Source organism: Dendrobates tinctorius, unplaced genomic scaffold (assembly GCF_039654945.1).
Source record: "Dendrobates tinctorius isolate UK_male_01 unplaced genomic scaffold, ASM3965494v1 ptg000022l, whole genome shotgun sequence".
Classification (NCBI taxonomy): Eukaryota; Metazoa; Chordata; class Amphibia; order Anura; family Dendrobatidae; genus Dendrobates; species Dendrobates tinctorius.
The window spans coordinates 69,191,847-69,219,818 of NW_027361690.1; the positions used below are offsets into that span (position 1 = coordinate 69,191,847).

Genomic DNA, 27,972 nt, shown 5'->3' on the forward strand with positions numbered 1-27,972 from the left:
TTCTGTCGTTGTGCAGTGGTGTGATCTTGCTAACAAGGTGGGCGATTGTCAGCGGCTGGGGCATCATCCTTTACCTGCCATCACAATAGGGGCTCTTCATCACTTAACCCTCGATACTGATTTTGGATATATTTTTTACTTGGATTACTTTACTTGGATTACAACGGGACATTTCTACAGCACAAGGACCTTTGGCTCCCAGTGGAAGCAGCTACTCTGCGCATTTAGCCTTGCATTGGGACTACAGAGCACCGTCTGAACATGGCCCTATCCTTGTGTTGAAAGGTACTTGTCTGGTTAATATAATTGTGTGCTCCCTTTTTTTTTTTAATTATCCTGAGTTTATTTCTCTAGGCACATTAATGCTCTATCTTTGTTTATTATATTTTTTATGGGCCTTGCATGTTATATTTTAGGACGTTTATCTTCGGACTTTAGGACACATTTTTAGAGCAAATATTTATATATTTATAATCATTATTTTATTGATTAGACAAACAGGTTGTATTGTCTTTTTATTTGCTGCTTTTGTGTTCCACACGCAGCGCCCCAAGCTAAGTTTATCACCATTTTAAGCAGTGTTCACAAACTAGATGACCAGTGGGAGGTAGAGAAATACACCGTAATACCTTCAGACTTTAATAACACCAAAGTATGTATCATCAGTAGTGTTGAGCATTCCGATACCGCAAGTATCGGGTATCGGCCGATATCAGCGGTATCGGAATTCCGATACTTAATTCCGATACTTTTTTCATATCGGATTCCGGGATCGGAATCGGAATAGGAAGTTCCCATCATGCTATGAGCCTGCTTGCTTTGATTAAGCCAATGGGAATCCTCCGAAGTGTGGGCACATCCTGTTAGGCATGTAGGCATGTTAACTATTGGCATGGCTGTGATTGGCTGCCGAAATGATGTCATGATGCACTATAAAAGCCACCGCAGCCGCCATTTCTGGTCACTCTGCTGTGAATTCAGTTAGGGACAGGCTGCTGTAGAAGACTGTGAGGGACAGTTAGAAATAGCGATTCTAAAAACAATATTGTGCTTTATCCAGGCTACATAAACCACCACTGTAGCTTGCTTTTCCCTAGCAGCGCTGTTTTCACAGCTGTCTGCAAGGGCTGTGTGAGTGCAGCTCACGCTGTGGAGTGGGTCCTGCAGCCACGTCAGGCTGTAGGCCACCCAGTGTGATCACTGCTGCCTCATACATCTTTTATTTTTTGAGCTGCATTTTTTAAATAATTTCAATCTAGTGTGCTTCCATCCGTATCCATATACGTTGGTTGCAAACACTAGTAGTAGACAGCGGAGCCTTTCTGCAGCCTTTCAGTGCTAGTGTCCACTTTGCTGCACTGTTCACGGCTGTCTGAGAGGTCTCTGACTGTGTGTGAGTGCAGCTCATGCTGAGTAGTGTGTCCTGCAGCTACGTCTGGCTGTAGGACGCTCAGCGTGCGTCACTGCCTCACACATATTTTTATTTGAGTGCAGCTCATTTTTTCTTCTATTAGTGTGCATCCATCCGTCTCCATCTACGGTGGTTGCAAACACTATATAGGAGTACACAGCGGAGCCTTTCTGCAGCCTGTCAGTGCCAGTGCCCACTTAGCTGCACTGTTGACGGCTGTCTGAGAGGTCTCTGACTGTGTGTGAGTGCAGCTCACGCTGAGTAGAGTGTCCTGCAGCTACGTCTGGTTGTAGGACGCTCAACGTGCGTCACTGCCTCACACATATTTGTCTCTGAGTGCAGCTCATTTTTTCTTCTCCTATTAGTGTGCATCCATCCGTATCCATCAACATTGGTTGGTTGCAAACACTATATAGGAGTAGATAGAGGAGCCTTTTTTTCTGGCTTGTGCCCTGCCGGCGCAGCCAGATTAGTATTACCCAATTTTTTTGGAGCCTCATCTTTTGCATTGTAGGTTACCTGCCTGCATTGTAATAGCTCCAAAAAGTTGGTGATACTATCAGTTTCAATTCTTTGTTCTCATACTTTGAGTTTGTTTCAAACAAAGAAACCACATAAAAAGTTCACCAAACACTACATTTTGAACTTGTGTAGGCCACATCAGCTCCTATTAAAGTCTAGTCCACACACACACACTTCATAAAATTAGTGTTTCTTGTACCTGTAACCAGCTGTTCAGGAATAAGCACACTAAGGCCCCCCTTTGTCCTTTTTTGCCTATCTTAAGCAGTCTTGCAAGATGAAGAAGGCAGGGAGTAAGGCGCGGGGGCGTGGGCGTGGGCGTGGAGTTTCAGCAGGGAGAGGACGTGGGGATTCTGCAGGGAGAGGACGTGGGGATTCTACAGGTAGAGGACGTGGGGATTCTGGGCCTGCTGCGGGCACCAGTGGATCAGCATCCCCCAGTTTTAGCAGGCAACAGTCCTTTATGCGCAGCTTTGTAGGACCTCAACGTACCCCACTGCTGCGGGAGGAACAAATTGAAGCCGTTGTCGGATGGATGGCAGCTAACGCATCGACTTCAATTACTTCCGCATCCTCTCAGGGTCAGAGCACCGAAGAGCAACCATCTGTCTCTTCACCACCTGCCAAAGTGCCCAGGCAGTCAGAGAGACATGGACAGGAGCCATCACAATCTCTACTTCTGTTCTCGGAATCTGTTGGCTTGGAAAGAGGGGGCCAGCCAAGCAGCATTCCTGAATGTGAAGAAGAGGGAGTATGCAGTGATGCGCAACTTCTTTGTCCCTCTGAATCTGAAGAGGCGAGTGGGCCAGTGCCTATGGTCAGCACACCTCAGTACGCATCAGATGATGACGAGACTCAGTTGCCACTTTCTGGTGCGTACGGTGCTGGCGAGACAACCCCGGAGAAGCAGCTGTTTGAAGAGGGGAGGGAAGATGATGAGGTCCTTGACCCATCATGGCGTGAGCAACAGGAAGGTGGTGGGAGCAGCTCGGAGGAAGAGATTCCCCTACCGGCCAAAACAGGAGGCAGAGGGAGGGGGAAGACTTGGTTGCCTGTACCCTCCACTTCGGCACCCGTTAGGAGCATTCCTCCTTCCAAAGGCAAACCGGGCGCTCACAAGAGTTGCAGTGCGTGGTCCTTTTTTGACACAGTTGCAGATGACATTTGCTTTGTCAAATGCAAGCTGTGTCATCAGAGAGTCAAAAGAGGGAGAAATGTCAGCAACCTCAATACCACAAATATGTGGAAACATGTGCGCACCAAGCACGAGTTGGAGTTGCATAGACACCCTCAAGACGTAGGCCAACGTACAGCACCACCTACCACCTCTTCAGTTCGTGTTGGGCCCTCTTCCTCCAGCTCACACACTGCTGGTTCGGCTTCCTCACAGGATCGCCAAGGAAGAACCTCTGCCACTGTTGTCCGGAGACCCTGTCAGATTCCACCCATAACAGCACGTTCCCATCCATCACAGCCATCGGTAGCACAGGCATGGGATAAAAGGCGCCCTTACTCGGCAAACCATCCCCGAGCACAGTCTCTGAATGCTGGCATTGCCAAACTTCTGGCAGTTGAAATGCTGTCATTCAGGCTGGTGGACACTGACACCTTCCGGGACTTAATGGCATTGGCAGTCTCCCAATACAACGTGCCCAGCCGCTTTTATTTCAGCAGGCGAGCCGTCCCTGCCCTGCAGAAACATGTTGAGGGCAAAATAAAACATGCGCTACTAAACGCCGTTAGTAGCAAGGTCCACCTGACCACCGATGCGTGGACCAGTAACCATGGACAGGGACGATACCTTTCCCTCACTGCCCACTGGGTCAATGTTGTGGAGCCGGGTACGGATCTGGAGAGTGGCGCTGTACGTGTTCTTCCAACGCCACGGATTGCAGGACTCCAGTCTGTACACATAGACTCCTCCTCCTACTCAAGTTCCTCAGAAACAGCAGAGCAGGAGCCTGTTACGACCGATATGAGCACAGCCGTGGCCAAACGTCAACAGGCTGTACTCAAATTAATTTCTTTGGGGAATCGAAGCCACACAGCGCAGGAGCTCTGGAATGCTATCAAGCTGGAGAGCGATGTGTGGTTTGGGCCAGCGAATCTCCAGCCGGGCTTGGTAGTGTGTGACAATGGCCGAAATCTGGTGGCAGCTCTTGGCCTAGGCAACCTCACACACATCCCATGTCTGGCACATGTTCTTAACTTGGTCGTGCAGAGCTTTCTGAGGGACTATCCGGATCTTGATGCACTGTTGCACAAGGTCCGCATAGAGTGCGCTCACTTGCGACGTTCCAGCACGGCAAGATCGCGCCTCGCTGCTCTGCAGCGACGATTTGGCCTTCCAGAACATCGCATCATATGTGACCTACCCACCCGGTGGAATTCAACGTTACATATGTTGGAGCGGTTGTGTGAGCAGCAGGCAGCAGTCATGGAGTACCAGCTGCATCAGGCGCAAACAAGTCGCACTGTGCGCCGTTCACACTTCAGCACCATTGAGTGGGCCTCTATGAAGGACATCTGCCTCGTTTTGCGTGCCTTCGATGAATCCACGCGGATGGCGAGTGCAGATGATGCACTAGTCAGCATGACTGTCCCCCTTATCTGCCTGCTTCAACAAACACTGCAAGCACTAAGGGATGAGGTTTCAGAAGAGGTGGAGGATGAGGAGTCCCAAATGCCATCTGCTTCTGGACAGTCTGCGCTACGTGTTTCCTCACAAAGGCCTAGGCAGGGGACACTTTGTGAGGAGGATGAGGAGGAGTCGATGGAGGAGGAAGACATCTCTCCAGAGGAGGGAGGTACACAAACCTCTACTCAGTATGTACAGCGAGGGTGGGGTGATGCAGAGCAGGTCGAGGTCACGCCTCAAACAGGGGACAGCGGTTCTTTGGCAGTTGGGAGTCTGCAGCACATGGTTGATTTCATGCTGCAGTGCCTGAGAAACGACCGCCGCATCGCCCACATTCTCGTCTCGGCTGATTATTGGGTGTACACCCTCCTAGATCCTCGCTACCGGGACAGCGTACAAAGGCTCATACCAACGTTGAACCGGGAGCGTAAAATGCGGGAGTACGAAGAGTCACTGGTGCAGTCCATAATGTTTTCCATTCCACCCGACAGCATTGTTGCAAGTGCTTTACAAAGCAGCTCTGTGCGTCGAGGCAGTGGAGGAAACTCTGCACAAAGAGGGAGCAGAGGCAGTGCCGCAGCACAAGGCAAGACCACTATGGCCCAAATGTGGCAAAGTTTTGTGTGTCCACCACAATTGTCTACACCATCAGCGACGCCTCGAGTCAGCAGGAGGCAACGCTTCCGTCAGATGGTGTCAGACTACATGTCTTGCCCTGTCGCTGTACTCCCAGATGGCTCTTCCCCCTTCAAGTTTTGGGTCTCTAAGCTGGATACATGGCCAGAGCTTAGCCAGTATGCATTGGAGGTGCTGGCTTGCCCTGCTGCCAGTGTATTATCGGAACGTGTCTTTAGTGCCGCAGGTGGTGTACTAACAGACCGTCGCACGCGACTATCTTCCGATAATGTTGACCGGCTGACTTTTCTGAAAATGAACAAGGCCTGGATCTCCAAAGACTTTGCCATTCCTCTTACAGACTAAATTAGTGGTTGGCAACTGTATCCAGGTCTGCTGGTGTGTTCATTTTTCTACCACCTGAACTATAATCCCTGTGCTTCAACACAGCCAGTTGTCGCTCAGATGTGTCGTCTGCACAGAGAAACACACTAGCTCCTGTGTTACTGGGGTTCAGTAATGCCAGCTGATCCCCTGCTGTGTGGACGGCAGAGTCACCAGCTCCATCAACATTCAAACCACTACTGATTTTTAACCGTGCCCAACTTAGGTCTCTGGCTCCACTGTCTCTACTATTTCCCCTGACCTCCAACCCCGCCATCTACATCTCTGAAGTGGCGTCAGCACAATCTACACTTGTTCCTGTGTTCCTGTGGCTCAGTCCCATCAGTTTATCCCCTGATGTGTGTCCGGCAAGGTCTCCTGCTCTGTCCACATTCCCATAACCAGTAGTGGGAATGAGGACAGAGCTGGCGAACTTGCCGGACAAACATCAGGGGATCAACTGATGGGACTGAGCACCAGTAACACAGGAACAAGTGTAGATTGTGCTGACGCCACTTCAGAGATGTAGCTGGCGGGGTTGGAGGCCAGGGTAAATAGTAGAGACAGTGGAGCCAGAGGCCTAAGTGGAGCATGGTTAGAATCAGTAGTAGTCCACAACCTCCATAAAAACCGCTGCCCATTGGCCTCTGCATGCGGCATGCGTAATCCTGGGCACCAACAGCGTCAGTTGGTGTTCAGAAGTGTCGTCTCCACAGAGCCAAACACATTCGTTCAAGTGTTAGTGGGGTTCAGCACTGCCAGCTGTTCCCCTGCTGTGGAGATGGCAAGTCTCCTGCTGCCTTCACCTGCCCAAATCCAGTAGGCCCCAGCCTGCTCCTCGCCTAATCCTGGGCTCCAACAGCGTCAGTTGGTGTTCAGAAGTGTCGTCTCCACAGAGCCAAACACATTCGTTCAAGTGTTAGTGGGGTTCAGCACTGCCAGCTGTTCCCCTGCTGTGGAGATGGCAAGTCTCCTGCTGCATTCACCTGCCAAAATCCAGTAGGCCCCAGCCTGCTCCTCGCCTAATCCTGGGCTCCAACAGCGTCAGTTGGTGTTCAGAAGTGTCGTCTCCACAGAGCCAAACACATTCGTTCAAGTGTTAGTGGGGTTCAGCACTGCCAGCTGTTCCCCTGCTGTGGAGATGGCAAGTCTCCTGCTGCCTTCACCTGCCAAAATCCAGTAGGCCCCAGCCTGCTCCTCGCCTAATCCTGGGCTCCAACAGCGTCAGTTGGTGTTCAGAAGTGTCGTCTCCACAGAACCAAACACATTCGTTCAAGTGTTAGTGGGGTTCAGCACTGCCAGCTGTTCCCCTGCTGTGGAGATGGCAAGTCTCCTGCTGCCTTCACCTGCCAAAATCCAGTAGGCCCCAGCCTGCTCCTCGCCTAATCCTGGGCTCCAACAGCGTCAGTTGGTGTTCAGAAGTGTCGTCTCCACAGAACCAAACACATTCGTTCAAGTGTTAGTGGGGTTCAGCACTGCCAGCTGTTCCCCTGCTGTGGAGATGGCAAGTCTCCTGCTGCCTTCACCTGCCAAAATCCAGTAGGCCCCAGCCTGCTCCTCGCCTAATCCTGGGCTCCAACAGCGTCAGTTGGTGTTCAGAAGTGTCGTCTCCACAGAGCCAAACACATTCGTTCAAGTGTTAGTGGGGTTCAGCACTGCCAGCTGTTCCCCTGCTGTGGAGATGGCAAGTCTCCTGCTGCCTTCACCTGCCAAAATCCAGTAGGCCCCAGCCTGCTCCTCGCCTAATCCTGGGCTCCAACAGCGTCAGTTGGTGTTCAGAAGTGTCGTCTCCACAGAGCCAAACACATTCGTTCAAGTGTTAGTGGGGTTCAGCACTGCCAGCTGTTCCCCTGCTGTGGAGATGGCAAGTCTCCTGCTGCCTTCACCTGCCAAAATCCAGTAGGCCCCAGCCTGCTCCTCGCCTAATCCTGGGCTCCAACAGCGTCAGTTGGTGTTCAGAAGTGTCGTCTCCACAGAACCAAACACATTCGTTCAAGTGTTAGTGGGGTTCAGCACTGCCAGCTGTTCCCCTACTGTGGAGATGGCAAGTCTCCTGCTGCCTTCACCTGCCAAAATCCAGTAGGCCCCAGCCTGCTCCTCGCCTAATCCTGGGCTCCAACAGCGTCAGTTGGTGTTCAGAAGTGTCGTCTCCACAGAGCCAAACACATTCGTTCAAGTGTTAGTGGGGTTCAGCACTGCCAGCTGTTCCCCTGCTGTGGAGATGGCAAGTCTCCTGCTGCCTTCACCTGCCAAAATCCAGTAGGCCCCAGCCTGCTCCTCGCCTAATCCTGGGCTCCAACAGCGTCAGTTGGTGTTCAGAAGTGTCGTCTCCACAGAACCAAACACATTCGTTCAAGTGTTAGTGGGGTTCAGCACTGCCAGCTGTTCCCCTGCTGTGGAGATGGCAAGTCTCCTGCTGCCTTCACCTGCCAAAATCCAGTAGGCCCCAGCCTGCTCCTCGCCTAATCCTGGGCTCCAACAGCGTCAGTTGGTGTTCAGAAGTGTCGTCTCCACAGAGCCAAACACATTCGTTCAAGTGTTAGTGGGGTTCAGCACTGCCAGCTGTTCCCCTGCTGTGGAGATGGCAAGTCTCCTGCTGCCTTCACCTGCCAAAATCCAGTAGGCCCCAGCCTGCTCCTCGCCTAATCCTGGGCTCCAACAGCGTCAGTTGGTGTTCAGAAGTGTCGTCTCCACAGAACCAAACACATTCGTTCAAGTGTTAGTGGGGTTCAGCACTGCCAGCTGTTCCCCTGCTGTGGAGATGGCAAGTCTCCTGCTGCCTTCACCTGCCAAAATCCAGTAGGCCCCAGCCTGCTCCTCGCCTAATCCTGGGCTCCAACAGCGTCAGTTGGTGTTCAGAAGTGTCGTCTCCACAGAACCAAACACATTCGTTCAAGTGTTAGTGGGGTTCAGCACTGCCAGCTGTTCCCCTGCTGTGGAGATGGCAAGTCTCCTGCTGCCTTCACCTGCCAAAATCCAGTAGGCCCCAGCCTGCTCCTCGCCTAATCCTGGGCTCCAACAGCGTCAGTTGGTGTTCAGAAGTGTCGTCTCCACAGAGCCAAACACATTCGTTCAAGTGTTAGTGGGGTTCAGCACTGCCAGCTGTTCCCCTGCTGTGGAGATGGCAAGTCTCCTGCTGCCTTCACCTGCCAAAATCCAGTAGGCCCCAGCCTGCTCCTCGCCTAATCCTGGGCTCCAACAGCGTCAGTTGGTGTTCAGAAGTGTCGTCTCCACAGAGCCAAACACATTCGTTCAAGTGTTAGTGGGGTTCAGCACTGCCAGCTGTTCCCCTGCTGTGGAGATGGCAAGTCTCCTGCTGCCTTCACCTGCCAAAATCCAGTAGGCCCCAGCCTGCTCCTCGCCTAATCCTGGGCTCCAACAGCGTCAGTTGGTGTTCAGAAGTGTCGTCTCCACAGAACCAAACACATTCGTTCAAGTGTTAGTGGGGTTCAGCACTGCCAGCTGTTCCCCTGCTGTGGAGATGGCAAGTCTCCTGCTGCCTTCACCTGCCAAAATCCAGTAGGCCCCAGCCTGCTCCTCGCCTAATCCTGGGCTCCAACAGCGTCAGTTGGTGTTCAGAAGTGTCGTCTCCACAGAGCCAAACACATTCGTTCAAGTGTTAGTGGGGTTCAGCACTGCCAGCTGTTCCCCTGCTGTGGAGATGGCAAGTCTCCTGCTGCCTTCACCTGCCAAAATCCAGTAGGCCCCAGCCTGCTCCTCGCCTAATCCTGGGCTCCAACAGCGTCAGTTGGTGTTCAGAAGTGTCGTCTCCACAGAGCCAAACACGTTCGTTCAAGTGTTAGTGGGGTTCAGCACTGCCAGCTGTTCCCCTGCTGTGGAGATGGCAAGTCTCCTGCTGCATTCACCTGCCAAAATCCAGTAGGCCCCAGCCTGCTCCTCGCCTAATCCTGGGCTCCAACAGCGTCAGTTGGTGTTCAGAAGTGTCGTCTCCACAGAACCAAACACATTCGTTCAAGTGTTAGTGGGGTTCAGCACTGCCAGCTGTTCCCCTGCTGTGGAGATGGCAAGTCTCCTGCTGCCTTCACCTGCCAAAATCCAGTAGGCCCCAGCCTGCTCCTCGCCTAATCCTGGGCTCCAACAGCGTCAGTTGGTGTTCAGAAGTGTCGTCTCCACAGAGCCAAACACATTCGTTCAAGTGTTAGTGGGGTTCAGCACTGCCAGCTGTTCCCCTGCTGTGGAGATGGCAGTCTCTCCTGCTGTCTCCGCATTACAAAGACAGTAGGCCTCTGCCTACACCCTCCTATTTCCTGGGCTTCAACACAGCCAGTTGTAGTTCGGAAGTGCCGTCCACACGGAAAGAGATACTTGCTCCCGTGTCTCAGTGGGGTTCAGTAACGTCAGCTGATCCCCTGCTGTGTGGATGGCAGTCTCTCCTGCTGTAAACTCATTCAAAATACAGTAGGCCTCTGCCTACACCCTCCTATTTCCTGGGCTTCAACACAGCCAGTTGTAGTTCGGAAGTGCCGTCCACACGGAAAGAGACACTTGCTCCCGTGTCTCAGTGGGGTTCAGTAACGTCAGCTGATCCCCTGCTGTGTGGATGGCAGTCTCTCCTGCTGTAAACTCATTCAAAATACAGTAGGCCTCTGCCTACACCCTCCTATTTCCTGGGCTTCAACACAGCCAGTTGTAGTTCGGAAGTGCCGTCCACACGGAAAGAGACACTTGCTCCCGTGTCTCAGTGGGGTTCAGTAACGTCAGCTGATCCCCTGCTGTGTGGATGGCAGTCTCTCCTGCTGTAAACTCATTCAAAATACAGTAGGCCTCTGCCTACACCCTCCTATTTCCTGGGCTTCAACACAGCCAGTTGTAGTTCGGAAGTGCCGTCCACACGGAAAGAGACACTTGCTCCCGTGTCTCAGTGGGGTTCAGTAACGTCAGCTGATCCCCTGCTGTGTGGATGGCAGTCTCTCCTGCTGTAAACTCATTCAAAATACAGTAGGCCTCTGCCTACACCCTCCTATTTCCTGGGCTTCAACACAGCCAGTTGTAGTTCGGAAGTGCCGTCCACACGGAAAGAGATACTTGCTCCCGTGTCTCAGTGGGGTTCAGTAACGTCAGCTGATCCCCTGCTGTGTGGATGGCAGTCTCTCCTGCTGTCACCTCATTCAAAATTCAGTAGGCCTCTGCCTACACCCTCCTATTTCCTGGGCTTCAACACAGCCAGTTGTAGTTCGGAAGTGCCGTCCACACGGAAAGAGATACTTGCTCCCGTGTCTCAGTGGGGTTCAGTAACGTCAGCTGATCCCCTGCTGTGTGGATGGCAGTCTCTCCTGCTGTCACCTCATTCAAAATTCAGTAGGCCTCTGCCTACACCCTCCTATTTCCTGGGCTTCAACACAGCCAGTTGTAGTTCGGAAGTGCCGTCCACACGGAAAGAGATACTTGCTCCCGTGTCTCAGTGGGGTTCAGTAACGTCAGCTGATCCCCTGCTGTGTGGATGGCAGTCTCTCCTGCTGTAAACTCATTCAAAATACAGTAGGCCTCTGCCTACACCCTCCTATTTCCTGGGCTTCAACACAGCCAGTTGTAGTTCGGAAGTGCCGTCCACACGGAAAGAGACACTTGCTCCCGTGTCTCAGTGGGGTTCAGTAACGTCAGCTGATCCCCTGCTGTGTGGATGGCAGTCTCTCCTGCTGTAAACTCATTCAAAATACAGTAGGCCTCTGCCTACACCCTCCTATTTCCTGGGCTTCAACACAGCCAGTTGTAGTTCGGAAGTGCCGTCCACACGGAAAGAGATACTTGCTCCCGTGTCTCAGTGGGGTTCAGTAACGTCAGCTGATCCCCTGCTGTGTGGATGGCAGTCTCTCCTGCTGTCACCTCATTCAAAATTCAGTAGGCCTCTGCCTACACCCTCCTATTTCCTGGGCTTCAACACAGCCAGTTGTAGTTCGGAAGTGCCGTCCACACGGAAAGAGATACTTGCTCCCGTGTCTCAGTGGGGTTCAGTAACGTCAGCTGATCCCCTGCTGTGTGGATGGCAGTCTCTCCTGCTGTCACCTCATTCAAAATTCAGTAGGCCTCTGCCTACACCCTCCTATTTCCTGGGCTTCAACACAGCCAGTTGTAGTTCGGAAGTGCCGTCCACACGGAAAGAGACACTTGCTCCCGTGTCTCAGTGGGGTTCAGTAACGTCAGCTGATCCCCTGCTGTGTGGATGGCAGTCTCTCCTGCTGTCACCTCATTCAAAATTCAGTAGGCCTCTGCCTACACCCTCCTATTTCCTGGGCTTCAACACAGCCAGTTGTAGTTCGGAAGTGCCGTCCACACGGAAAGAGATACTTGCTCCCGTGTCTCAGTGGGGTTCAGTAACGTCAGCTGATCCCCTGCTGTGTGGATGGCAGTCTCTCCTGCTGTAAACTCATTCAAAATACAGTAGGCCTCTGCCTACACCCTCCTATTTCCTGGGCTTCAACACAGCCAGTTGTAGTTCGGAAGTGCCGTCCACACGGAAAGAGATACTTGCTCCCGTGTCTCAGTGGGGTTCAGTAACGTCAGCTGATCCCCTGCTTTGTGGATGGCAGTCTCTCCTGCTGTAAACTCATTCAAAATACAGTAGGCCTCTGCCTACACCCTCCTATTTCCTGGGCTTCAACACAGCCAGTTGTAGTTCGGAAGTGCCGTCCACACGGAAAGAGATACTTGCTCCCGTGTCTCAGTGGGGTTCAGTAATGTCAGCTGATCCCCTGCTGTGTGGATGGCAAAGTCTCCTGCTGCCTACACAGTCGTACCACTACTGATTTTTAACCGTGCTCCAATTAGGCCTGTGGCTCCACTGTCTCTCGTATTTCCCCTGTCCTCCAACCCTGCCAGTTACAGCTCCGAAGTGGCGTCTGCACAATCCACACTTGTTCCTGTGTTACAGGTGTTCAGTCCGATCAGTTAATCCCCTGATGTGTGTCCGGCAATGTCGCCTGCTCTGTCCACATTCCCATTATCGGAATGTGGACAGAGCAGGCGACATTGCCGGACACACATCAGGGGATTAACTGACCGGACTGAACACCTGTAACACAGGAACAAGTGTGGATTGTGCAGACGCCACTTCGGAGCTGTAACTGGCGGGGTTGGAGGACAGGGGAAATACGAAAATCAGTGAATCCACAGGCCTAAGTGGAGCTTGGTTCAAATTAGTAGTCTACAACCGATCTTAAAATTTCTTCAATGCAGCCTAAGCCTGCTCCGTGCTTGTCCCTGGGCTTCAACACAGCCAGTTGTTGCTCGGAAGTGCCGTCTTCACAGAGTAAAACACTAGCTCCTGTGTTTGTGGGGTTCAGTAACGTCAGCTGTTCCCCTGCTGTTTTGATGGCAATCTGTCCTGCTGCCTCCCAATTGACAGCACATCAGGCCTCAGCCTGCTAAGTGCTTGTCCTGGGCTCCAACATCGCCAGTTGCTGCTCATAACTGACTTTGGCACGGGTACTCCCTCCTGCCCAGCTTGGTTCCAGCCCTGCCTGCTGTTTCCGGGAAGTGTCAATGTCAGTTTGCCACCCCAAGTTGCCATGTCGTGTTGCGGTTGGGTTAGCCGAGGCTAGGGTGCCAGCAGTTTAGGTGCTTCCTATGTGGACTGCGGGTTCTGGTAAGAAAGGTTTGTTCCATAGTGCCAGTAGGACAAGCACCCCCTGTAGGACTGTGTGATTCGGTAACTGCGGCCAGCTTGCGGCATGCCAACTTTGCTTTTCAGGGGTAACTTCTGATACCCCTCCGGGTTCCAGCACCGTCAGCTGGTTCTCATCAGAGCCTTTGGCCTAGGTGCCTCCATCTCGGTATCCGAGTTCCAGCAACGTCTGCTGGTCCTTGGTAGTGCTTTGTAGCACAGGTACCTCCTGCTTAGTAACCGGGTTCCAGCACCGTCAGCTGGTCCTCGGTTGTGCCATTGGCTCTTATTCCTTCTGCTGCCCCTCCGGGTGCCAGCACTGTCAGCTGGTCCTCGCTATTTCCATTTGCTCTTGCAGCTTATGCTACCCCTCCGGGTTCCAGCACCGTCAGCTGGTTCTCGTCAGAGCCTTTGGCCTAGGTGCCTCCATCTCGGTATCCGAGTTCCGGCAACGTCTGCTGGTCCTTGGTAGTGCTTTGTAGCACAGGTACCTCCTGCTTAGTAACCGGGTTCCAGCACCGTCAGCTGGTCCTCGGTTGTGCCATTGGCTCTTATTCCTTCTGCTGCCCCTCCGGGTGCCAGCACTGTCAGCTGGTCCTCGCTATTTCCATTTGCTCTTGCAGCTTATGCTACCCCTCCGGGTTCCAGCACCGTCAGCTGGTTCTCGTCAGAGCGTTTGGCCTAGGTGCCTCCATCTCGGTATCCGAGTTCCGGCAACGTCTGCTGGTCCTTGGTAGTGCTTTGTAGCACAGGTACCTCCTGCTTAGTAACCGGGTTCCAGCACCGTCAGCTGGTCCTCGGTAGTGCCATTGGCTCTTGTTCCTTCTGCTGCCCCTCCGGGTGCCAGTACCGTCAGCTGGTTCAAGAGGACAAAGAACAGGAAGACAACCACCAAGATGCAGAACAACAAGAGAGAGAAGACAAAGAAGCATAAAAAAAACAAAGCAGAAGAACATTAAGCATAAGACTAATACTCTGAGCAAATGATATTATCTTATTTATAAGCAGAAGAAGACTAAGCAGTGTATGGGGGTGAGTCCGTTCCTCCTCGTGGTGCCCCTGGAAAAGGCCTGCTTCTGCATGCCAAACTGAACGCGGACAAATCCTGTTGTAAATCTTTTGTGACAGGCAGAACGGAAGGTGTAAACTTCTAACTTTTCTAGATAACAACTACAGGAATGCCTGACACAAACAAGAATATGATGAAGAAGAATAGGAAGAAGATGAAGAAGCTGAATATGTAGAATAATAATTGTTGAATAAGAAGAATATGAAGAATGTAAGAAAAGGAAGAAGAAGAAGAAGAAGAAGAAGAAGAAGAAGAAGAAGAAGAAGAAGAAGAAGAAGAAGAAGAAGAAGAAGAAGAAGAAGAAGAATGTAAAAAAAGGAAGTAGAAGAAGAAGAAGAAGAATGTAAAAAAAGGAATAAGAAGAAGAATGTAAAAAAAGGAAGTAGAAGAAGAAGAAGAAGAATGTAAAAAAAGGAAGTAGAAGAAGAAGAAGAAGAATGTAAAAAAAGGAAGTAGAAGAAGAAGACATACATGTCTGGCAAAATATAAATGAGGCTAACATAGTCAATATCTTTGTAACTCCTAACATCTTTAAAAAAAAAAGTTTAATTCCTGCTATTCCATTTGATTGGGCTAAACCTCTATGGCTTTAATGTCTCCTCCACCTCCCACAATACATTCTACATTATTCTTAGTTGTTTTTCTTCATGTAGAATTAACCTACAAGGAAAGAAAGGTTTTTTTTTAATTCCGATATTTTGGCCCCATTGACTTGCATTGGTTCCCGGTATCGGAATCGGCGATACCGATACTTTTTTTTAAGATCGGCCGATCCATTCCGATCCGATATTTTCAAGTATCGGCTGGTATCGCTCAACTCTAATCATCAGTAGTGTTGAGCATTCCGATACCGCAAGTATCGGGTATCGGCCGATACTTGCTGTATCGGAATTCCGATACCGACTTCCGATATTTTTTCAATATCGGAAGTCGGCATTGGAATCGGAAGTTCAAAGTTGATTGACAGCCTGATATGATTATTTTTACCATAAAGTGAGACTAGGGACTTTTTTTTTTTTAAGTGGCGGAGGAATACAGTGCGGAAGGATACCTACCTTCCGTCATTGGATTCCTGCAGCCCGTAGAGAACGGCAGCAACAGCTGATGCTGCAGTTCTCTACCCAAGATCGTCGTGGGACACACTCGTGGACTGCTTCGGATCGTGGGTGAGTATTTTTGTGGTTTGTTATGTTAATATTTATTCCGTAAAAGACAATGGCTTCGGGGAACAATGTGACAAGTATTGGTAAGTATGTTACTCTATGTTATATGTACTGTATGTCTATGTATGTATTGTATGAATGTATTGTATGTAGTATGTATGTAGTATATATGTGGTATGTATGTAGCATGTAGTATGTATGTAGCATGCATGTAGCATGCAGTATGTATGTAGCATGCATGTAGCATATATGTAGTATGTATGTAGCATGTAGTATGTATGTGGTATGTATGTAGCATGTAGTATGTATGTAGCATGCATGTAGTATGTATGTAGTATGTATGTAGTATATATGTAGTATGTATGTAGCATGTAGTATGTATGTAGCATGCATGTAGTATATATGTAGTATGTATGTAGCATGTAGTATGTATGTAGCATGTAGTATGTATGTGGTATATATGTAGCATGTAGTATGTATGTAGCATGCATGTAGTATGTATGTAGTATGTATGTAGTATATATGTAGTATGTATGTAGCATGTAGTATGTATGTAGCATGCATGTAGTATATATGTAGTATGTATGTAGCATGTAGTATGTATGTAGTATGTAGTATGTATGTGGTATGTATGTAGCATGTAGTATGTATGTAGCATGCATGTAGTATGTATGTAGTATGTATGTAGTATATATGTAGTATGTATGTAGCATGTAGTATGTATGTAGCATGCATGTAGTATATATGTAGTATGTATGTAGCATGTAGTATGTATGTAGCATGCATGTAGTATGTATGTAGTATGTATGTAGTATGTATGTGGTATGTATGTAGCATGTAGTATGTATGTAGCATGCATGTAGTATGTATGTAGTATGTATGTAGTATGTATGTAGCATGCAGTATGTATGTAGTATGTATGTAGTATGTATGTAGCATGTAGTATGTATGTAGCATGCATGTAGTATATATGTAGTATGTATGTAGCATGTAGTATGCATGTAGTATGTATGTAGTATGTATGTAGTATATATGTAGTATGTATGTAGCATGTAGTATTTATGTAGCATGCATGTAGTATATATGTAGTATGTATGTATGTAGTATGTATGTAGTATATATGTAGCATGTAGTATGTATGTAGCATGCATGTAGTATATATGTGTTATGTATGTAGTATGTATGTAGTATGTATGTGGTATGTATGTGGTATGTATGTAGTATGTATGTAGTATGTATGTAGCATGTAGTATGTATGTAGTATATATGTAGTATGAATGTAGCATGTAGTATTTATGTAGCATGCATGTAGTATATATGTAGTATGTATGTATGTAGTATGTATGTAGTATATATGTAGTATGTATGTGGTATGTATGTAGTATGTAGTATATATGTAGTATGCATGTTGCATGCATGTAGTATATATGTAGTATGTATGTTGCATGTAGTATATATGTAGTATGTATGTTGCATGTAGTATATATGTAGTATGCATGTTGCATGCATGTAGTATATATGTAGTATGTATGTTGCATGTAGTATATATGTAGTATGAATGTAGCATGTATGTAGTATGTAGTATGAATGTAGCATGTATGTAGTATGCATGTAGTATGTATGTAGCATGTAATTTTTTTTTTTTTTTTTTACATTCAACACATTAGCCGGATGATGGGACTACTACTATCCCATCATTGGCTAATGTGTCAATCACTGTCATGGTAGCAGGCATCGCCCCATGGGACTTGTAGTCCCATCGGACGATGCTTGCACAGACCCCCGAAGCCTGCACAGCCCCCCGGCAGGCCGGCACAGCCCCCCGGCAGGCCGGCACAGCCCCCCGGAGCCTGCACAGCCCCCCGGCAGGCCGGCACAGCCCCCCGGCAGGCCGGCACAGACCACCGGAGCCTGCACAAACCCCCTGGCAGGCCGGCACAGCCCCCCGAAAGGCCCGTACAGACCCCAGAGAGGCTGTACAAGGGAAAAACAGGATTTTTCTTATTCCGATACCGGAAGTCCCATAGACTTGAATGGGACTTCCGGTATCGGAATCGGAGATACCGATACTTTTTTTTAAGATCGGCCGATCCATTCCGATCCGATACTTTGAAGTATCGGACGGTATCGCTCAACTCTAATCATCAGCAAAGATGGAGGAGAAACCTTAGAAGCAGTCTAAAGAGATCATCTAAAGATGTGCCCTGATCAATTGAAGGACAAGAAGGAATTCCAAGACGCTCCACAACCCTTAGTAGAGTTGGAAGAAAAGATTCAAACTCTTCTTGGAGAATTTCCTCGGATGTGGACTCAAGTAAATCAGGCAATAGTAGTACCAATTCTAACCTTTCATCAACCTACTGCACCAGATGAAGTAGAGACTCTAAACAAAATGGCTCCAGTAGCAGATACCACATCTGCAGTGGAATGCGGAAATCTGTCCCCTGCTAACAGCGAATCTAACAATCTCATTGTGAGTCTAGGAGTAGAGAGAAGGCAGTCTAGAATACCTATCTTACACAAGTCTACTCATAGCATAGTGACTAGTGCACCAACAGTAGACATCAGAGAACAGGTCAGGTCATCAGAAATACCTATACTGCGTAGATCCACTCGTAGTGCAAGAGGTCAGATCCCTGCCTGTTACAGAGATTACATAATGTAAATAAAGTAATAAGAATGTATAGTTGTAACCGTTAAGCATGAGAGCCTACAGAGACTTACTGTATGAACCTTTTAAAGTATTCGTAATAACCAGTTAAAGGACAATTGGGCCACAGGACTATGTGTGGTCAGAACTGTATTTGTAAATAGTTACTCCAAAAAGGCCTTGGAAATAAGCTGCCGGCGTGGCCGAAAATCAGGCCCATCTACAAAGTTCCCTGTAGCCACGCCCAGGGACAACACGCAAAGTGGGTTAAGGCAGTTCCCACCAACCAAAACTCCAGGTACAAGCACAAAGACAATTCCTGGACAGCAGCGTAAGGACTGGTCACTTGCAGTAACTGTGCTATTGTTTCTTTTTCTTGTCTGGTTTTTGATCATTTTCATTAATTGTTGTTAACAATTCTTGTTATGTTTCCTCAGTCCAGGAGTACTGGACTTAACTGGGGGGGGGAATGTGATACCCCAGAGTCCAGTTGTCACAGTGACATTGCCTCCCTCTATGAGGTGAAGTCATGCTTGGAGGCAGAAAGAGGACCACCATGCCAGATAACAAATATTAAATCACAATTCCTGCTGCAGGTCAGAAAAGGGAGCTGCCTTATAAATTCTGTCCAGCAGAGGGGGTTGGTGAGTCAGCTAGAAGTGAGCTGAGGGGGTTTTCATAGAAACAAGAGCAGCTGTGAGCTGTGAGGAAAATGACAAGACAGTTTATACGTGAGGTAAAAAGATCTTTCCAGAAGATCCAGTCAGTTCAAGACAGAGAGCTGATCTGTGAGGAGCTGGTGAGGGAGAGCTGATCTGTGAAGAGGGAAAGGACACGAGCAGAGATGGAGAGGCTCTGGGGAAGCAAAAATTGGGTATAGCAGCCCCCAGTGCAAAGCGCTAATAGAGAGAAAAGGGACGTCAGAGTCCTTGGTGGTCAGGAGTTGTATGTCCTGACCGCTGAATCTGAAAGTACAGGGGATTGTAAATTCCTGTGTGACATTCAACACCTGAGGGCACGGCAGCGGATAAGGAGCCCGGGGCCAACTGTGAAAAGGACGGTACGCGTGGATTAGGCTAATGCTGACAGCCGTACAGGTTAGTGAAATCAGCACGCAATTAGGGGTCTCAGCTTAGTTATAAATAGTGGAGACCCACACACAAAGCGCAGAAGGAAGGTCCAAAATCCCCACCTGGCAAGGTGGATCCCCTGAATGCGTCCAGGCGAGCCAGACTCATTACTAGTGTTGAGCATTCCGATACTGCAAATATCGGGTATCGGACGATATTCGCTGTATCGGAATTCCGATACCGAGTACCGATATTTTTTCAATATCGGATACCGGAATCGGAAGTCCCCATAATGCAATGAGCCACTGTTGTGGCTGTGATTGGCTGCTCAAATGATGTCATCATTATGCGCGGTCTGTGCACATCATGATGCACGGTCTGTGCCGACAGCCGGGGGTCTGTACGGGCCTACCGGGGGCTTGTGCCGGCTGCCGGGGGCCTGTACGGGCCTGCCGGGGGCTTGTGCCGGCTGCCCGGGGCCTGTACGGGCCTGCCGGGGGCTTGTGCCGGCTGCCGGGGGCCTGTACGGGCCTGCCGGGGGCTTTTGCCAGCTGCCGGGGGTCTGTACCGGCTGCCAGGGGCCTGCACGGGCCTGCCGGGGGCTTGTGCCGGCTGCCGGGGGTCTGAACAGGCCTGCCGGGGGCCTGTGCCAGCTGCCGGGGGTCTGTGCGGGCCTGCTGGGGGTCTTGTGTGTGTGCAGGCATCGTCCGATGGGATGCCTGCTACAATGACAGTGATTGACACATTAGCCAATGATGGGACAATAGTAGTCCCATCATCTGGCTAATGTGTTGAATGTAAAAAAAAAAAAAAAAAAAAAATATATATATATATATACACTCACTGGCCACTTTATTAGGTACACCATGCTAGTAACGGGTTGGACCCCCTTTTGCCTTCAGAACTGCCTCAATTCTTCGTGGCAGAGATTCAACAAGGTGCTGGAAGCATTCCTCAGAGATGTTGGACCATATTGACATGATGGCATCACACAGTTGGCGCAGATTTGTCGGCTGCACATCCCTGATGCGAATCTCCCGTTCCACCACATCCCAAAGATGCTCTATTGGATTGAGATCTGGTGACTGAGGAGGCCATTTGAGTACAGTGAACTCATTGTCATGTTCAAGAAACCAATCTGAGATGATTCGAGCTTTATGACATGGCGCATTATCCTGCTGAAAGTAGCCATCAGATGTTGGGTACATTGTGGTCATAAAGGGATGGACATGGTCAGCAACAATACTCAGGTAGGCTGTGGCGTTGCAACGATGCTCAATTGGTACCAAGGGGCCCAAAGAGTGCCAAGAAAAAATTCCCCACACCATGACACCACCACCACCAGCCTGAACCGTTGATACAAGGCAGGATGGATCCATGCTTTCATGTTGTTTACGCCAAATTCTGACCCTACCATCCGAATGTCGCAGCAGAAATCGAGACTCATCAGACCAGGCAACGTTTTTCCAATCTTCTACTGTCCAATTTCGATGAGCTTGTGCAAATTGTAGCCTCAGTTTCCTGTTCTTAGCTGAGAGGAGTGGTACCCGGTGTGGTCTTCTGCTGCTGTAGCCCATCTGCCTCAAAGTTCGACGCACTGTGCGTTCAGAGATGCTCTTCTGCCTACCTTGGTTGTAACGGGTGGCAATTTGAGTCACTGTTGCCTTTCTATCAGCTCGAACCAGTCTGCCCATTCTCCTCTGACCTCTGGCATCAAAAAGGCATTTCCGGCCACAGAACTGCCGCTCACTGGATTTTTTTTCTTTTTCGGACCATTCTCTGTAAACCCTAGAGATGGTTGTGCGTGAAAATCCCAGTAGATCAGCAGTTTCTGAAATACTCAGACCAGCCCTTCTGGCACCAACAATCATGCCACGTTCAAAGGCACTCAAATCACCTTTCTTCCCCATACTGATGCTCGGTTTGAACTGCAGGAGATTGTCTTGACCATGACTACATGCCTAAATGCACTGAGTTGCCGCCATGTGATTGGCAGATTAGAAATTAAGTCTTAACACACAGTTGGACAGGTGTACCTAATAAAGTGGCCAGTGAGTGTATATATATATATATATATATATATACATACTACATACACACATACTACATATATACAACATTCATACATACTACATACATACTACATATATACAACATTCATACATACTACATACATAATACATATATACAACATACATACATACTACATACATACTTCATATATATTACATTCATACATACTACATACATACTACATTCATACAACCTACATACATACTACATACTATATATATATATATATATACTACATTCATACAACATACATACTACATATATACTACACTCATACAACATACATACATACATAATACATACATAATACATACATACTACATACTACATACATACAACATTCATACAACATACATACATTCATGCATACTACATACATACTACATATATACTACATTCATGCATACTACATACATACTACATACTAAATATATACTTCATATATACTACATTCATACATACTACATACAAACTACATTCATACAACATACATACTACATACTACATATATACTACATTCATACAACATACATACTACATACATAATACATGTATAGTACATTCATACAACATACATACATACTGCATACATACTACATATATACTACATTCATACATACATGCTACATGCTACATACATACTACATATATACTACAGTCATACAACATACATACATACTACATACATACAGCATTCATACAACATACATACATTCATACATACTACATATATACTACATTCATACATACATACTACATACATACAACATACCTACTACATACATACTACATACAATACATTCACACATTCATACATTCATACAATACATACATACTACATGCATACTACATCCAATACATTCATATATTCATACAATACATACATATAGACATACAGTACATATAACATAGAGTACATACTTGTCACTTTGATCCCCGAAGCCAGTGTCATCTGTGGAAAAATATGAAATTAACAAACAAACAATATACTCCCTGATCCACAGAAATCCACCCATGTCCCACGCCGATCTCCCGTGGAGAACAGCAGCATCAGCTGATGTGACCGCTCTCTACGGGGCTCCAGGAATCCAATAACGGGAGGTAGGTATCCTTCCGCACTGTATTCCTCCGCCACTGTAAAAAAATAGTCCCTGGTCTCACTTTATGGCAAAAGCTGCGTGGGAACTTTCTCACACAGCATTGCCAAAAGTGAGATCAGGGACTATTTTTTTACAGTGGCGGAGGAATACAGTGCGGAAGAATACCTACCTCCCGTCATTGGATTCCTGGAGCCCCGTAGAGAGCGGTCGCATCAGCTGATGCTGCTGTTCTCCATGGGAGATCGGTGTGGGACACGCGTGGATTTCTGTGGATCAGGGAGTATATAGGTTGTTTGTTATTTTCATATTTTTCCACAGATGACACTGGCTTCGGGGAGAAAAGTGACACGTATTCGTGAGTATGTACTCTATGTTATATGTACTGTATGTATTGTATGAATGTATGAATGTATTGTATGTAGTATGTATGTTGTATGTCTGTTGTATGTCTGTAGCATGTTGTATGTATGTTGTATGTATGTAATAAGTATGTATGTTTTATGAATGTAGTGTATATGTATGTAGTATGTATTTATGTATGTTGTATGAATGTAGTATATATGTATGTAGTATGTATGTATGTTGAATGAATGTAGCATATATGTAGTGTGTATGTATGTATGTTGTATGAATGTAGTATATATGTAGTATGTATGTAGCATGTATGTATGTTGTATGAATGTAGTATATATGTAGTATGTATGTATGTTGTATGAATGTAGTATATATAAAGTATGTATGTAGTATGTATGTATGTTTATGAATTTTGTATATATGTAGTATGTAGCATGTATGTATGCTGTGTGAATGCAGTACATATGTAGTATGTATGTTGTATGAATGTAGTATATATGTAGTATGTATGTATGCTGTATGAATGTAGTATATATGTAGTATGTATGTAGTATGTATGTATGTTGTATGAATGTAGTATATATGAAGTATGTATGTAGTATGTATGTATGTTGTATGAATGTTGTATATATGTAGTATGTATGTAGCATGTATGAACGTTGTATATATGTAGTATGTATGTAGTATGTATGTTTTTTTTTTTACATTCAACACATTAGCCGGATGATGGGACTACTACTGTCCCATCATTGGCTAATGTGTCAATCACTGTCATTGTAGCAGGCATCACCCGATGGGACTTGTAGTCCCATCGGACGATGCCTGCACACACACAAGACCCCCAGCAGGCCCGCACAGACCCCCGGCAGCCGGCACAAGCCCCCGGCAGGCCCGTACAGACCCCCGGCAGCCGGCACAAGCCCCCGGCAGGCCCATACAGACCCCCGGCAGCCGGCACAAGCCCCCGGCAGGCCGGTACAGACCCCCGGCAGCCGGCAAAAGCCCCCGGCAGGCCCGTACAGACCCCCGGCAGCCAGCACAAGCCCCCGGCAGGCCCGTACAGACCCCCGGCAGCCAGCACAAGCCCCTGGCAGGCCCGTACAGACCCCCGGCAGCCAGCACAAGCCCCCAGCAGGCTCGTACAGACCCCCGGCAGCCGGCACAAGCCCCCGGTAGGCCCGCACAGACATGCACAGTGTCCGCCCACGCACCGCCCACACTCTTCCCCCCTCCCGAACTGGATGTGCAAGTAAAGAAAGGTTTTTTTTTAATTCCGATATTTCTATCCCATTGACTTGAATGGGACTTCCGGTATCGGAATCGACGATACCCGATACTTTTTGTGTATTGAGCCGATCCAATCCGATCCGATATTTCTAGATATAGGATGGTATCGCTCAACACTACTTATTACATCACGTGTATGTGGTACTCCAGATTGCAACCAATTACCAGTAAAAGGTAAAGAAACTGCACCTCTCTGTGTCCTCCTCTCATTTCTCTGCACCCCAACGTTCACAGCCATTTTGACTATTAATCAAACATCTTTGCCCTGGGAATATTGCTCTACCTGTGGAGAGCTATTTTCACCTCAGCTGTGCCACATCAAGAGTCTCAGGGGAACAACACCGCAACGCTGGTCACCTCTGACCAGAATGCCACAGGTGGCGTCACATATTTAACCATCTATAAACTTTATCTTCATTTTTACCACATCACCAACAACTTTTCCCCTTTCCCTTTCATCATATTTTATTTAATGGACGCCACAGGGCCACGGACCGGGTCACTGCCACTGTGACACCGTCCCCCATTGAAGTCGACGGGCCCGGTACCGAGTACGCCACGGCCCAGCCTGCACAGCAAGCGCGCCCTCTCGCGCCCTCACGCCGCCGCGCGCGCTCGGGCACTCCATGCACAACCCTGTTAAAATGCCAGTATTTTGTCATGTTAAATGATCAAACCATTTCAGAGCTGTTTCAACCTTTAATGTCTCCCAAAATCTGAACAAATGCATTGAGAAACAAACTGAGATCATTTTGAGGGGGGAAATAAAAATAACAAAACTAAAATAATGTGGTTGCATGACTTTTAACACGCTCTCATAATATGGGATGTGGTTATGTTCAGAATTAGCCAATGATATACTGTACAAACTCATGTTAAATAGTAGTAAGTACAAAACAGCCATCATTTAAAGTGCTAAAGATAAAGGTTAGCTTTCATACTAGGATTTTCCTGACATTTTCTTAGTTGCATTTCAAATTTAAATCAATAGTCTGCAACCAACTTACAACACAGCATAGGTAAAGATTGTCAACTGTAAAAAAATTCCTGGATGGTGCGTAAATTTAGAGCACTTTTGCAAATTATTTTGACTGTAATTATCATTACTTTACAGATTACAGTGAATGCAGCTTGTGTCACTTGACATGCTATAAATGGTACCTATGGGGTCTTAAAGAAGACATTATCGTACAAGGCTGAAGTCTTTCAGCTGTGGATTGGGCAGCGTGTGTCAAGCACCGTACTGGCTGAATGACTTGAAACGCTTTGGCGTTTCAAAGAAAATCAAACGGGACTGACCGAACCGCACTGGAGACTAGTTGGACAGGTGGGTCCACAGCAGCTTCTTCCCATCTGCTCCGATTGAGTGACAATTTTCTCCCTGCGTGCATGTACTTGAAGAGACTTGTCAAAGTACGGTATGCCGCAGCATTTCAGAATGAAACTGCCATAGATAATACTGCTCTACTATGTCCCACAGTGCTTTACAAACATCATCACTGTCCCTATGGGGGCTCACAATCTACTGTACTTTCCCTATCAGTATGTATTTGGAGAGTGGGAGGAAACTGGAAAACCTGAAGGAAAACATACAAACGTCTTGCAGATGTTATTCGTGGTGGGAATTGAACCCAGAATTGCTGTCACCATTCAAGACTGTTGCTAATGCAGATTTTCAAGAAAAATAAGCATGACAAAAGAGGCAATCTCAAGAAGAGTTATTGTTCATGTTCATGACAAAGGATGGATGGACGAAAATGGCATGAAGATATGGTTAGAAAAAGTGTGGTCCATATGTCCTGCTTGACCAGTTTAAGGCACATATTACTGAAGCTACAAAACAGAGATTTAAAGAAGAGAAAACCCATCTGGCCGTAATTCTTGGGGTGGCTTACCAGCCAGTTACATTTAGATGTTTCCATCAAGAAGCCAATTAAAGTTTTCATGAGAGAATAGTGAAGCAAATGGATGGTTGCTGGAAGTCATGATCTGACACAAACTGGCTGAATGAAGAGGCCCACTATCACTCACTCAAGTTTGTGAGTGGGTGAAAACCTCATGGCAGTCAGTTAAAGATGAAACCATTGTAAACTCCTTCAAAAAATGTGTCTTCAGCAATGGCTTAGATGGCTCTGAAGATGACATATACATGTATATCGTGCGAGACTCGCCAATGCACGCCTATTGGCGCAGAAATAAAAGGACACCACACAAGTAAAGTGCGATAAATAATCACACATCTCCACAAAACTAGGAAATTACATCAGCAAAGAACAGGAAGCTTGTCAATCAGTTTGCCTGGCTAACTAAAGAACACCCAAATCATGTTTCCTCGTATATCAGCAACATGGCCAGACATATCGTTGTTGAAATACTGATTGTCCTGGTGCAGGAGATGCTCAAAATCTGGGACCTTCGCGATGCCAACTATGCAAACCGCAATAAAAAGGATGCAGCTTGGACATGTATATTCTGTCAGATGTACCCCAATTATGAGGGCAGTACATGAGAGATGCAGTAGAAAATAAGTTAAAAAAATTATGTGCTGCAATTGTGTCCGTAGATCAACAGAATTTTACACACACATATATATATATATATATATATATATATATATATATACATATAAATATACCATTTAATTATTTCATAATTATTGAGAAATGTGTAAATGCAATATTCAAAGTTATGTTAGTCAAAATTTAAGGCTGGTTTGGTGACCAACACTTGCCAAACTCTGCACACGTTGACAATGTAACTAATCATTAATCAACACCTAAAGAAGGTATATATTGCAGCCAAGTGCAAACATTGCACCTACTGAGACAAGTTTGCACATGTTAATTAGCACACTTGATATTTCACCTTTAGAATTCATTAATTTGCTCCACAGTGCTAACATACAGTTGCATATTGTGTGTGTTGGTCACTTCTGAAGTAAGATGTTGAAATACTGTTGAAATTATTTTTTCACAGTGGCTGATGTGACAAGACAGTGGTGCAGCTGCCGGGATCAACATCGCCAGAAGCGGCAGCAGTGTGCCAGGAGTGGTGTGAAAGTGCATTTATTTTCACAGTTTGAATTTCCTTGCTCCAATTATGGATCTCCATCCATAACTACATGCTTTTTTTCTACCTTCAAATGTGACCTTATTATATTACTGTGTAGTAACCCAGATGAGGAGGAATGCGGATGTAGCAGTAGTCCTACGCTCCCCTTAGATACGTCCCCACAGGCTGCAGCCATTGCACGACAAGCCCAGTGCATGAAGGAGTTTCCCACTACCTGTAACAGGTGCCAAGTAGACATTGGTGTTTTACAATACTTATTGTGCACTATTAATGATGATGCGCACTATATATTCCCCACAAAGTGAGGTTGCAAGCCATAATTGCATTGCAGATTGTCATTGATTTTTGCACAGCACCAAACAATCCAAGACTGGTTTTTAAGATCCAGGAGAGATGGTAGATGTCCCAAGTAGCCAATACGATGTCCCACAACAGGGCCCACAAACCCACAGAGCCCAAATAAACCTTCCCTTGACCCGTAATCAAGCCTCATCCACCTTACAGGGGCCAAATAATCCATCAAGTCAAGCACAACAAATTAGTCATGCTGTACCTCCGTCAACATCACCACTTTCTTACCAAAATTTTGAAATATGTGTATATTCAGGATTACTTTCCTTTCTTAGTATTTTACTGTAATTTTCTTTGTAAGTAATAATTTGTCATATGTTTCCAATATGCGTGTTTTGGACAAAATTATTTTGTTAAATTTATGCGCTTTTTATTCTACAAAATATGCCATAAACTACAGATATTGAGAGTCTATGTAGAAATCATAGGAAAGTGATAAGTCGTCACGGACAGGAGACAGATCAAGAGTTAACAGGCTTTGATTAACAACAAGGATACTCCGCGCAGGGAGTGTAAGGAAACAGGAGTATGATAGGATGGAGGACAGGATAGGAAGTATGGAAGGGAAAGGGCAGGAATGAACGAGAGTTTC

General features: G+C 47.1%; 1 long non-coding RNA gene across 1 annotated transcript; it reads left to right on the plus strand.

Annotated features, from left to right (window-relative positions):
* LOC141083971 (uncharacterized) lies at positions 1–27,705 on the plus strand. The gene is made up of 3 exons (XR_012230876.1): positions 1–285; positions 25,072–25,284; positions 26,934–27,705. It is a non-coding gene; the product is annotated as an uncharacterized lncRNA (long non-coding RNA).
* Positions 27,706–27,972: the final 267 nt, after the last annotated feature.